The sequence below is a fragment of the Aquarana catesbeiana genome, linkage group LG11 (assembly GCF_042186555.1).
Source record: "Aquarana catesbeiana isolate 2022-GZ linkage group LG11, ASM4218655v1, whole genome shotgun sequence".
Classification (NCBI taxonomy): Eukaryota; Metazoa; Chordata; class Amphibia; order Anura; family Ranidae; genus Aquarana; species Aquarana catesbeiana.
The window spans coordinates 68,202,579-68,216,016 of record NC_133334.1 but is presented as its reverse complement, the minus strand read 5'-3'; the positions used below and the strand labels follow the sequence as shown (position 1 = coordinate 68,216,016).

The 13,438-nt window shown below is 46.8% G+C and overlaps 1 protein-coding gene across 2 annotated transcripts in view; it reads left to right on the top strand.

Annotated features, from left to right (window-relative positions):
* Positions 1–13,438, top strand: part of METTL15 (methyltransferase 15, mitochondrial 12S rRNA N4-cytidine) — a 440,648-nt gene that overhangs the window by 2,279 nt on the left and 424,931 nt on the right. The window contains exon 1 of one of the 2 annotated variants that reach the window (XM_073604533.1): positions 7,180–7,198. The exons of the other annotated variant lie outside the window; for it this stretch is intronic. The gene's annotated coding sequence lies outside the window, so the exon portion shown is untranslated. Of the gene's footprint in view, positions 1–7,179; positions 7,199–13,438 lie in introns of those variants that run through there. 2 annotated transcript variants of the gene reach the window in all.

Genomic DNA, 13,438 nt, shown 5'->3' with positions numbered 1-13,438 from the left:
AGGACACTACTGTTGGGGGGCCATGTGAGAGGGGCAAAGGAGACTATGGGAGCAGAGGGGGACACTACTGTTTGGGGTAAATGTGAGAGGGGCAGAAGAGGACACTACTGTTGGGGGAGGGGGGTGATTTGTGATTTGAGAGGGGCAGAGGACACTACTTTGGGGGGGTAAAGTGAGAGGGGCAGGGGACACTATGGGGGGGGGGCAGAAGAGGACACTACTGTTGGGGGGGGGGGTGATGTGAGGGGGCAAAGGAGACTATGGGGGCAGAGGAGGACACTATTGTTGGGGGTAAATGTGAGAGGGGCAGAGGACACTACGGGGGGGCAGAGGGGCACACTACTGTTGGGGGGGTGATGTGAGAGGGGCACAAGGACACTACGGGGGGGCAGAGGAGGACACTACTATGGGGGGTGATGTGAGGGGGCAAAAGGACACCACAGGGGGGGGGGCACACTACTGTAGGGGGGTGATGTGAGAGGGGCAAAAGGACACCACGGGGGGGGGCACACTACTATGGGGGGGGTGATGTGAGAGGGGAAGAAGGACACTACGGGGGGGGGGGCAGAGGAGGACACCACTGTGGGGGGTAATGTGAGAGGGGCAAAGGACACTACGGGGGGGCAGAGGAGGATACTACTGTTGGGGGGGTGATGTGTGAGCGACAGAGGACATTGTGGTAGGGGTGGTGATGTGAATAGGGGTTCAGAACTACTGTGAAGGGGCAGAGGAACCGATGTAAGAACGGGATTGTGGTATAAGAGGAGGGGGGCTGTGATGTGAAGGACCTGAGTGATTGGAAGAACATGCGATTCGGACCCCTGCAGGAAGAACATTTACTGATCGGACCTCCGTGAATTTTAATTCATTACCCCTGCCCTATATGGATTTACTTTGTGCAATTAGCTGTTTCCTTGTAGTGCTCTCAGGAGACCCCTGCAGGTTGAAACTTGTAGTGCATTTTTTGGTGGTCAGGCAGCAGATTTTGGGAACTGCATTGAAGGGTAGTACAGGCTGCTTGTGATGCCTCCTACGCAGCAAACGTATATTTCCCTGATATGGCCAAACCACAGCTTTTCTTAACAACCGTCGCAACAAAAAATACGAGCTAGATCTACCATCCATACTCGTCTGCTTGTTTTCTCCAACACTGCAGGTGCTTTTTCTGTATTTACAATAAGAGAATAGTTCATTTTAGTAAGTCCACTGAATTTGGTGTCGCTTTTAGCGATGGACACTTTTTAGGGCTGTTTAAGCCATACAGTGTTAATACAAACCTAAAGAAAAAGCAGCCAGCGGAATGAAGAACTCCCTGCAAACAACACAAAAACACAGGATAATGAAACAGAATAATTGGTTTGCTGCAGTAAGTGGGAGTGAGAGGTGAGGCAATACAAATGCTGTTTGCTAGCTCCGTTAATGAGAGGAAGTTTGGTGTTTGAGCTATAAATTGAGATCTGGGGGTGGCATATGTAGTACAGCGCATAGCAACTAATAGTTCCCACTTTACAGAAAGGGTTGCCCCTTTCCTAGAAAAAAAAAAGCGTTCCTGGTCAGGTTTGCTCAGAAATACAGTAAATAAAGAAGAGGGATTGGCTTGTTATAAGACATGGATCTACTGTAGACCTAAATAAAAGGTACAGTGTCGTCCGGTTTGGCCCTTAGAACCCTTTCACACTGAGCCAAGGGCAGCGTAAGCGGTAAAGCGCCTCTACTTTTAGCGGCACTTTATTGCTGTTTTAGCAGCACAATTCGGCCGCTAGTGGGGCTATTTTAACCCTGCTAGCGGCCAAAGAAAGGGTTAAATGCGCCCGTGTAGCGCCGTTGCTGAAGCAGTTTGCAGGCGCTTTGGCAGTGGTGCCCATTCATTTCAATGGGCAGAGGCGGTGTGGGAGTGGTTTGCACGCACCGCCCCTCCACCGCCCCAAAGATGCTGCTTGCAGAACTTTTTTTAACGTCCTGCCAGCGCAGCGCCCCAGTGTGAAAGCACTCAGGCTTTTACATTGGGGTGGCAGGGGAGGCGTTTTTCAGGCACTATTTTTAGCCTTTTAGCGCCTTAAAAACACGTCAGTGTGAAAGGGGTCTTAAAGTGACACCAGACAGTATCCTTATCTCCTAAAATAATCCATGCAAATCCAATACTTACAGCAGAACTTCACTCTTTCAAACAGCATTAACTATTTTTAATCCTTATGTTGCTAGCATTAGTAAATAGGTGTATATAGATTTACGTGTTTTATACTATTTTTTTATTTATTTTTGACCTTTTTTATCATGATAGACTCGTCAAAAATCATGATCATGGTTTTTTATCATGATAGCCTGAAGAGGGGATAGCCTATGAGAACAGAGTTGCAATAGTCAAGGCAAGAGATAACGAGGGAATGAATGATTAGCTTGGTAGTTTCTGGAGGTGAAGTCTACAAGCTTTTGACATAGATTGGATTAAGAGCCCATTCACATCTGAGCGTTTTGTAGCTTGAAGCCTGAAGCTACAAAACGCTTGAGGGGAAAAAATCCATTATTCTCTATGGAGATGGTTTACATCTCCACTCCATGTCGCCTGAAGCTCAAACAAGTTCTGGACCCTTTTTTGTCGTGCGAATCGGGCAGTTTTGGGCGTTTTTGGAGCAGGAAGCAGATGACAAAATCTAACAACATAGCAACAAATGATGAAACAGATGATCATTTTTCCTATTGGCTAATAAAAAAAATGCCAAAGCTCAAAAACGCCGGACAATGCTGCATGGAAACACGCAAATATGCACAAAGAAACGCGCTCAAAAACGCCAGAAGAAACGTTCAAAAACGCCATGCTCAGGTGTGAATGCAGCCTTAGAGCTGAAAGGACCGGTCAGAGTCTAGGATTATACCTAGTACCCTGGTGTAAGGGGAGTGACTGATAGTTGTATTACTGATCTTGATGGAAAAGTCATAGAGGGGTGCATGGGCGGGGGGGAATAGAAATCTGAGACATAGATTGGGGTGTGATTGGTGTAGAGATGGTATTGAAAGCCATAGGAGGGTATCAAATGACCAAGAGAGAAGGTGGTGATGGAGAATAGAAGGGGTCCAAGAACAGGACCTGGGGACCTGGGGGAGGGGGGGGGGCTACAGAAAGAGGAAATGGAGAGGAGGAGACAGAGTGCTAACACTGAAGGACTGATGTGATAGATAGGTGGAGAACCAAGAAAGGGCAGAATCTTGGAGGCCATGGAGTGAAGTTTATTGAGAAGGAGCTTGTGTTCAACAGTATCAAAGGCCAAAAGGAGGTCTAGTAGTGAGACCATGGAGTACATGGAGTAATGGCCATTGGTTCGAGCATTTAGTAAATCACTGAGTTTAGGGCAGTTTCTGTGGAGTGCTGTGAGCAAAAGCCAGAATGTAAGGGGTCAAGAAGGTCGTTTTCAGAGAGGTAGGAGCTCAGAAGTTTGCAGACTAATGCCCCGTACACACGGTCGGATTTTCCGATGGAAAATGTCCGATCGGAGCGTGTTGTCGGAAATTCCGACCGTGTGTGGGCTCCATCGGACATTTTCCATCGGATTTTCCGACACACAAAGTTGGAGAGCAGGAGATAAAATTTTCCGACAACAAAATCCGTTGTCGGAAATTCCGATCGTGTGTACACAAATCCGACGGACAAAGTGCCACGCATGCTCAGAATAAATAAAGAGATGAAAGCTATTGGCCACTGCCCCGTTTATAGTCCCGACGTACGTGTTTTACGTCACCACGTTCAGAACGATCGGATTTTCTGACAACTTTGTGTGACCGTGTGTATGCAAGACAAGTTTGAGCCAACATCTGTCGGAAAAAATCCTAGGATTTTGTTGTCGGAATGTCCGAACAAAGTCCGACCGTGTGTATGGGGCATTAGTGTTCAAAGGTGAATGGGAGCAAGGAGATTGGTCTTAATGTGGTTCTGAAGTCAGAAGGTTATTTACCTTCAAGTGGGAGTAAACTCCCATAGTTCATATTTATCTTAAGGTAAGCCTATAATATAGGTACAGTAAATATATCCTAAACGTGCACTGTTTAGGAGATATTTACTTGTGAATGGGCCGGTGATGTCAACGGTGCATGCGCTCTGAAGGAGAAAAAAAAACTCTTGTTAGTTTAAAGTGATATTAAAGGCAAACAATTTTTATAAAAAAAAATAAATAACATGTCATATGCCGCAATCCTCCTCTTCATGAGTCCCCTGCCGTGCTCCTGGCCCCTCCCTCCTGTCGAGTGTTCCCGAGCCGCTGCTCTGCATGTCTATTAAGACACGGAGCCATGGTGCGGCTCCGCCCCCTCTCTCTCCTTATTGGCTCACTGGTTGTGATTGACAGCAGCAGGAGCTATTGGTGTCCCAGCCAGAGAGGAGGGAGAGTCCCCGGAGAGCCGATGCTCTTGTGCACATCGCTGCTCAGGTAAGTATTATGGGGCTGGGGCTGGGGGGGGGGGGTGGGTAAAAAACCTTCACTCTTTAGAACCACTTTAATATTTTTTTTTTGTTTAATTATCCTTTAAGGGGTGTGGCGAGGGTGTGTCCTATGGCTATATACTTTTGCTAATAGGTGTCCTTCGTTCCAATCTCAAAAAGTTGGGAGGTGTTTGTCTCAGTAATAAGCAGTGGCAAAGTGAATGTGGAGGGGGTGCTGCTCTGCCATGCTTGTCTTGACCAAAAGTAGTTGGAGTCTAGACAAGCATTCATTTTAAAGCTGTCTCCTTGCTAGCTAAGTTGTCAGGTGGCCACAGGGGCCCTTCTAGCTAGGTTTACAAAATAAATAAGTAGGAACGTGGGACAACGTACTATATGTACCTTTTCCCTTGGGGCACAGGATGCTGAAATACATTTGAAGTGAGAACTCTTCTTTAATATCTTCATTTATCTTGTCAAGTCCACCTGCTTTCTGAGCCTGCCTTGGCAGTCCTAAGAAGATCTTCAAGCTTTTGGTTTGGGGAGATATTACAGACACACACACGCACACACACACACCCCACAACTTTTATATAGGGCGTATTTGCTTAACCACTTAACCTCTGGAGGGTGTTACGCCCTTCATGACCAGTGCTTTTTTTTTTTTTTATATTTAGCACTGCGCTACTTTAAAGTGATTGTAAAGTCTTGTTTTTTTTTTTTAATAACAAACATGTTATACTTACCTTCCCTGTTGTGATGGTTTTGCACAGGGCAGCCTGGATCCTCCTCTTCTCGGGTCCCTCTTCGCTGCTCCTGGCCCCTCCCTCCTGTTGAGTGCCCCCACAGCAAGCAGCTTGCCATGGGGGCACCCGAGCTGCAGATTTGTGTGTCCATTCAGACATGGAGCTGCTGTTCGGCCCCGCCCCCTCCCTGTCCTGATTAGCTAACTGACTTTGACAACACCGGGAGCCAATGGCACAGCTGCTGTGTCTACGCCAATCAGGAGGGAGAGTCCCAGGCGACTGAGGGACTCATGGACAGAGATGGGGCTCAGGTAAGTATTAGGGGGTGCTGGGGAGGCTGCTACACACAAAAGGCTTTTTATCTTAATGCATAGAATGCATTAAGATAAAAAAAACCTTCTTCCTCTACAACTCCTTTACCTGGCAATGCTGTACCCAAATTAAGTTTTTATCTTGTTTTCTTTTTACACAAATAGAGCTTTCTTTTGATGGTATTTGATCACCATTGGGTTTTTTATTTTTTATTATATAAACCAATTCTATAAATAAAAAAAGACCAAAAATGTGGAAAATGAAACAAAAACAATATTTTCTACTTTCTGCTATAAAACATATCCAATAAAATCAAATTTCTTCATAAATTTGTGCCAAAATGTATTCTGCTACATGTCTTTGGTAAAAAGTAATTTAAAAAAACAATCAGTTTATATTAATTGGTTTGTGTGAAAGTTATAGCATATATAAACTATGGTGTATATATACTGGAATTGATGCAGCTATAGATGATTTATAGTGTGACTGTGATAGTGTGGCGGGCAAGCTGGCGCTAACTGACACTGGCTAGGAGGGACACTAACTTACACTGATGTCGCTAGTGACACTAATACAGTGATCATACTGTACACTGAGTCAGAAGGCCAATCAAGGGGTTAACTTTGTGTAAGTGTGCTGTATGTGTGCTGCTTTTACTCACAGGATCTGGGTGTCTTTTCTTCCTAAACTCTGAGTTGATTTCAGGGAGAAGAAACAGCCAGATCATTGTTCTGTGTTTGGTGTTCTGTGTATTTGTGTAAACACAGAACTCTTTGCTGTGATTGGCCACAGCCAATCAGCAGGTATACAGCCAAAATCCTTGGCTGCAACCTGCTGAGAAACTTGTGCTGTGTCCAGTCACAGCACAGGTCAGCAGGGAGCACGAGCATGAAAACCAGGACGTTCACTGCATTGTATGGGAACGACACGATGCCTGACTGTGCTACCCGCTAGCATTAAATGTACTGTTAATGGGCGGCAAGTGGTTAGGTTTCAGATATGCTAGGGATGCTACCTTCATGGCATAAGTGCCCACGAAGTGAGGTCTGCCCCATATCTATTACTACATCTAACTGGGAATAGACAGCATGTTACCAGACAGTGCTGATTATTACCAGAGAGTGCTGCCTATGCATCAACAGGATTGTATTTGATTTAAAGAAGAAGTAAACCCTGATGGGTTTTACTTCCTTTCTTTTACCCTGCAAAGGAAAAGCATAATGTGCTAGTATGCATGGCATACTAGCACATTATGTCACACTTGCCTGCAAAGAAAGCCCACGCCGTACCCGCTGCAGGCCACATCCATCTTCCCCACTCTTCCTTCAGGGTCTGTGACTGGCCGGAGCCGCGTGATGTCACTGCCGCAAATGCATGTGGGAGCTTGACGGTCAGGGCACTGGGCACGGGGGCTGTTTCTTCACAGCGCATGTGCCGATGACATCATCGGCGTAGTATACAGTAAATATCCCCTAAACGGCGCGCGTTTATGAGATATTTACAGTACCTATAGTTAAGCCTTATTCTAGGCTTACCTATAGGTACAACTTGCAAAAGAAGGTTTACAACCTCTTTAGCAGGTTCTGTAGCATTTCTCGTGGTCACTTTTCTTTCTGTTACCTGTTTTATGACAGCACTGCACTGGAATCTCAGCATGGCTGTATTAGACATACAGGATGGACTCCAGTGACTGCCATCAAGGATGGAGGTTGGAATCGCGTGGATTGGCTTGGTATGTAATAGCTTAGGATGGACTGCAGCAGTTGGTGGAGATGGAAATAGTTGTGGATCTACTCACTATTATAGCCCTTGGTGAATTGTCAATATAGGCCCCTACTTTATATACTTTATCAATCAGGCTTGTGAAATATTACTTAGTTGATACTACTGTTTTCATATGAAATTTCCAAGCAAGTTTTTCTGTCAATGGGTCTTGGTGAAAGCAGCTCTCTAAGCTCCTCCATTCCTATTTGCCCGAGCAAATTTATATTCTTTCTACACTTGCATCTGATACCTATATTATATCTAATAAACAGCAGCAATATAAACTAATGACTTATGAATCATGCATTATGGTCTGCCAAAGAACGTGAATTATTCATGTCAGATCATATGTTTTATATATAATTAAAAGGTGTGACTTTGCTTTTTCTGTCGACTTGTGAATCATAAAAGCAGCAGGAAAATCTATTGGCTGTCTTATTCAAGTGAAAGTTAATTGGAAAGCTGATAAATCCTGAAACCATATATAGTAATTTTTGATTTGTGTTGGAATCTCGCCTATCACTTTCACGTAAGCACGTTATACTGCTCTCTCTCTCTCTCCCTCTCTCTCCCTCTCTCTCTCTCTCTCTCTCTCTCCCTCCCCCTGCCGCTCTCTCCCTCCCCCTGCCTCTCTCTCCCTCCCCCTCCCTCTCTCTCTCTCCCCCTCCCTCCCCTCCCTCTCGCTCCTCTTCTCTTTCCCCTTCTCTCTCTCTCTCTCTCTCCCCCCTCTCTCTCCCCTCTCTCTCGCTCTCTCCCCTCTCTCTCTCTCTCTCTCTCTCTCTCTCTCTCTCTCTCCCTCCCCCTTTTCTCTCTGTCTCTTTCTATCCCTCTCTCTCCCTCCCTCCCCCATTTCCCCCTGCCTCTCTCTCTCTCCCCCTGCCTCTCTCTCCCTCCCTCTCTCTCTCCCCCTCCCTCTCCCCCTCCCTCTTTCCCCCTCCCTCTCGCTCCTCCCTCTCGCTCCTCTTCTCTTTCCCCTTCTCTTTCCCCTTCTCTCTCTCCCCTCTCTTTTCCCTTCTCTCTCTCCCCTCTCTCTCCCCTCTCTCTCCCCTCTCTCTCTCTCGCTCTCTCCCCTCTCTCTCTCCCCTCTCTCTCTCCTCTCTCTCCCCCCCCTCTCTCTCTCTCTCCCCTCTCTCTCTCTCCCCTCTCTCTCTCCTCCCTCTCTCTCCCCTCTCTCTCTCCCCCCTCTCTCTCCCCTCGCTCTCGCTCGCTCTCTCCCTCTCTCTCCCCCACCCCTCTCTCTCTCTCGCTCTCTTGCTCTCGCTCGCTCTCCCCCACCCCTCTCTCTCTCGCTCTCTTGCTCTCTCGCTCGCTCTCCCCCACCCCTCTCTCTCTCTCGCTCTCTCGCTCGCTCGCTCTCCCCCTCTCGCTCTCTCCCTCTCTCTCTCTCCCCTCTCTCTTTCTCTCCCTCTCTCTCTCCCCTCCCCCTCCTCTCTCCCTCCCCCCTCTCTCTCTCCCCCCTCTCTTGCTCTCTCCTCTCTCTCTCTCTCTCTCCCTCTCTCTCCCCCTGCCTCTCTCTCTCTCCCCCTGCCTCTCTCTCTCTCCCCCTGCCTCTCTCTCTCTCCCCCTGCCTCTCTCTCCCTCACCCTCCCTCTCTCTCTCTCTCTCTCTCTCTCTCTCTCTCTCCCCCTCCCTCTCCTCCCTCTCGCTCCTCTTCTCTTTCCCCTTCTCTCTCTCTCCCCCCTATCTCTCCCCTCTCTCTCGCTCTCTCCCCTCTCTCTCTCTCTCTCTCTCTCTCTCTCTCCCTCCCCCTTTTCTCTCTGTCTCTTTCTATCCCTCTCTCTCCCTCCCTCCCCCATTTCCCCCTGCCTCTCTCCCTCTCCCCCTGCCTCTCTCTCCCTGCCTCTCTCTCCCTCCCTCTCTCTCTCTCCTTTTTCCAATGGTATGATGATTTTCTTCCATGCGGATGTTGGCGGGTAGAGCGTTCCATAACCGTGGTCCTTGGACTGCGAATCTTCCTTCTCCCTTTGATTTGTAATGGGACTTGAGAATGAGGAGGAGGTTTTGGTTAGTTGATCGAAGACTGCGCTTAGGTGTGTAGTGTTTTATTTTCTCTCATAGGTATTGTGGAGCGTTTCCTTGAGTGCATTTATGGGTGAGGCAGAGGGTCTTGAACCTGATATGGTCCTTTACGGTTAGCCAATGTAGGCTCCTCAGGGATGGGGAGATGGATTCCCAGTGTTTTTTTTTCCTGTTACCGGTCTTGCTGCAGTGTTTTGGATGACTTGTAGGCATGCAATCTGGTATTTAGGTAGTCCTATGTAGAGGGAGTTTGCGTAGTCGAGCCGGGAATTGATGATTGTTCCAACTACTGCTGCTTTGTCTTCTTCTGGAATTAAGGGGATGAGTCTACGTAGTAGGCGAAGGAGATGGTGAGATCCACTGACTACCGATCTTATTTGTGCATCCATCGGCATTTCTGAGTCAAAGATGACTCCGAGACTTTTGGCTTTGGTGCTTGGGGAGATGGTCTGTCCAAGGATGGTGGGTGGTGTCAAAGGGTTCTTAGTTTTTGGATTACGGTTTGCGTGGAGGAGAAGAAGCTCTGTTTTGGATCTGTTGAGTTTGAGGGAGCTCGTGGTCATCCAGTCGTCTATCAATGTGAGGCATTTTTCTAGTCGCTGCTAGTGGTCTTTTTGATCGGTGATGCGAAAGTAGAGTTGGGTGTCATCAGCGTATGATTGGAAGCAGAGGTCCTATTTTTTTAATGATTTGGAGGAGTGGACAGATGTAGATGTTGAAGAGCACTGGTGATAAGGGTGAACCTTGAGGGACTCCACAAGAAATTGCCCGAGTTTCAGAGGTGAAGGCTCCTAGTTTCAATGTCTGTGACCGATTTTGTAGGAAGACTGCGAACCATGGTAGATCTGAATCTGAGACTCCAGCTACTTCTGTGAGGCGGATGAGTAGGGTATTGTGGTCCACTGTGTTGAACACTGCACTGAGGTCCAACAGTACCAGGAGACATAATTCTCCGTCATCTGCTGCTTCAAGGATGTCGTCCCATATTTTGAGAAGTGATGTTTCTGTGCCATGGCCTGGGCGGAAGCCTGATTGCATTGGGTCCAAGAGTTTGTGTGTGTCCAAGTGGCATTGTAGCTGTTGTACTACTGCTCTTTCCATAATCTTGGAGATGGAGTTGAGGCTTGTGACCGGTCTGCGGTAGTGAGGATCTTTAGGGTCGAGGTTGGGTTTCTTTAGGAGGCGTTTGATGAATTCCTTACTTGAGGGCGATTTGGAACAATCCCTTCTTTGAACGATTGATTTATGAGATGTGTTATAGTAGGAGCCAGAATGTCGGAACATTCTTTCCGGATTTTTGTGGGGATGATGTCGTTTAGTGATGTGCTGTCTTGGAGGCTTCTGATGATGTTTTTGGTGGTGTCAGTGGTGATTGGGATCAGCGAGAAGTTGGGTGCTTGTGTGACGTTTGTGTTGATTTTCTCTTTTTGCTTTAGTTGAATGAGGTTGGTTGTTTTTTTCTGTTGAATTGTTTCCTGAATGTTGTCGATTTTGTTGATGAAAAAATCTGATAACTCATTACAGAATTCTTGAGTTTCGTATGCTGGGGGCTCTCCCTTCTCCCCCCCTCTCCCCTCTCTCTCCCCCCTCTCTCCCCCTCTCCCCTCTCTCTCCCACTCTCTCCTCCTCTCCCCCTCCCTCTCCCCCCCTCTCTCTCTCACTCCTCACAATCTCTCTCTCCCCCATCTCTCTCCTCGCACTCTCTCTCTCCCTCTCTCTCTCTCTCTCTGCAAATTTAGTTGTGCTCACTTTAACATACCTCCCAACTTTTCTACATGAGAACGAGGAAAACCTATTAGCAAAAGTATATAGGCATAGGACACACCCCCTTTTAAAGGAGAATTATACATAAAAAATGCAGCAATTTAGAAATTGGATGACAAGTTTTTGAATGATAACACTTTTTGAATGATAAATAGGCCATTTTATATACAACTATATATACCAGACCAAAATGAGGGACAAATGAGGAGGAGGGAGGGACATTGTTCCAAACCAGGGACAGTTGGGAGGTAGGCTTTAATCAGTTAAGCTGCATGTGATTAGTTGGGTCTGCTCAGTGTTTCAGATGCTGCTGGTTTGACTGTTACCTCTGTTTTCCATAGAACAGTAGAATTCTCTGGAACGTAGGTGTGAAGCAATGCAAATATCAGTATGAATATTTATACAGCCCTGGCCAATCCCAGGTATTGCGGCCCCAAGGCTGCTGGGAGTCTGTATAAATACTATGGGACACAGAGTTGCTGGGTCTTTGCCTGAAGAGGGCAGGGCAGTGCTGCTATGTGGTTACTGTTCATGAGGCCTCAGGTGGGCGACCTGAGGGGCTGTCTGCTGAAGATCTAGTCTGCCATCACTGGAGAAAGGTGTCGCTTGGAAGTTGGAAAAAGGCAACCAACTATCCCTGGACATTTTGTGAGTACAGACTGCTGAGAGAGATCTTAGGCCCCTTTCACACTGGGGCGGTTTGCAGGCGCTATTACGCGAAAAATAGCGCCTGCAAACCGACCTGAAAGTGCCGCTGCTTTGTCTCCAAGGGCTTTCACACTGGAGCGGTGCGCTAGCACGATGGTAAAAAAAAGTCCTGCTAGCAGCATCTTTGGAGCGGTGAAGGAGCGGTATGTATACCGCTCCTGCCCATTGAAATCAATGGGTCACCGTGGCTATACCGCCGGCAAAGCGCCTCTGCAGAGGTGCTTTGAGGTGGTTTTTAACCCTTTCTCGGCCGCTAGCGGGGGTAAAACTGCCCCGCTAGCGGCCAAATACCGACGGTAAAGCGCCTCTAACAATAGCGGCGCTTTACCGCCGACGCTGCCCCCCGTCCCAGTGTGAAAGGGGCCTTAGAGACTTTTGAGCTGCTGCCATCCCTCTTGTGCTAGAGAGTCAACTGTATGTGTTTGACCAAAAGGGACATCAGCTGGTGTCCTGAAGAGCTTAGTCTATCCAGTTGCTCTAAAGAAAGAAACTTGCTTTTAACTTCATCTACTACAAGCCAAGTCCACAGTTTGCTATTGCAAGGACTTCTGCTTCAGCTTTACAGAAAGGAGTTCACTGTCCTCAACCTGTACATACTTCTGTTTCTTGGTGTATTCCACTTAATTCCCCCAACCCTATCTAAGTTCTCCAAAAAATAACACCTCTCAACTTATTGAGCCAAAGAGTGAGTGTGAGTGTGTGCCTGGCTGCGGTCAATCTACTGGGAAAGGAACCTAGGCAAATTTCCGGCGGCTCCTTCAGGGATATCACAACATATTTATACAGTATACATTCAGAGATTGATCTCACCCTAAACTATTTTAGTTCATTGTTTTCTGTCCATGAGCTTTCTACTTCCAATCCCTGTTTTTTTTTTTTTTTTCTTAATTAGTCAGGGCAGTAGAATTTTATGGAGCTGGCATTCAGAAGAATGCAAGAAATGGAAGTGGATCATGCATGAACCAAAAGCGTTTAGCTCTGCATTAATGACTCTGCTGTGCTGGACACAGTTTTTAGGGGGACTGTATTATGGAAAGGGCAGCGTGGAGGTGAGTGTAATAAATATATTACACTTACTTCATGTTGTCCTCTCCAAAAATAATTCCTGGAGTTCTCTTTTAAAATAGATTGCAAGCTGTGCAAACTGAGCTTAAGAAAGGATAACCGAGAGCAAACGACTAGTAACCAGTAGGTCTTGCAGCCTCCCTTCCCCATTACTGGCTTACCATGCCTTTTTCCACACCTTATGTAGGGTTGACCATCTTGGTAGAGGTGGGACTTTGCTTGCGTCATCGCTGCCCCCTGATAATTAACTACTTCAGCCCTGGAAGAATTGGCTGCTCAATGACCAGGCCATTTTTTCCGATACGGCGCTGCGTCGCTTTAACTGACAGTTGTGTGGTCGTTGTGACGCTGTACTCAAACAAAATTGATGTCCTTTTTTCCCACAAATAGAGCTCCTTTTGGTCGTATTTGATTATCTCTGCAGTCTCTATTTTTTGCGCTATAAACAAAAAAGAGCGACAATTTTGAAATGAACACAATATTTTGTACTTTTTGCTGTAATAAATAGCCCCAATTTTTTTTTAATAAAAGCTAATTTTTTCCTCAGTTTAGGCCGATATGTATTCTTCCACATATTTTTGGTAGTAAAAATCGCAAAAAGCGTATATTGCTTGGTTTGCGCAAAAGTTATAGCGTCTACAAAATAGGGGAT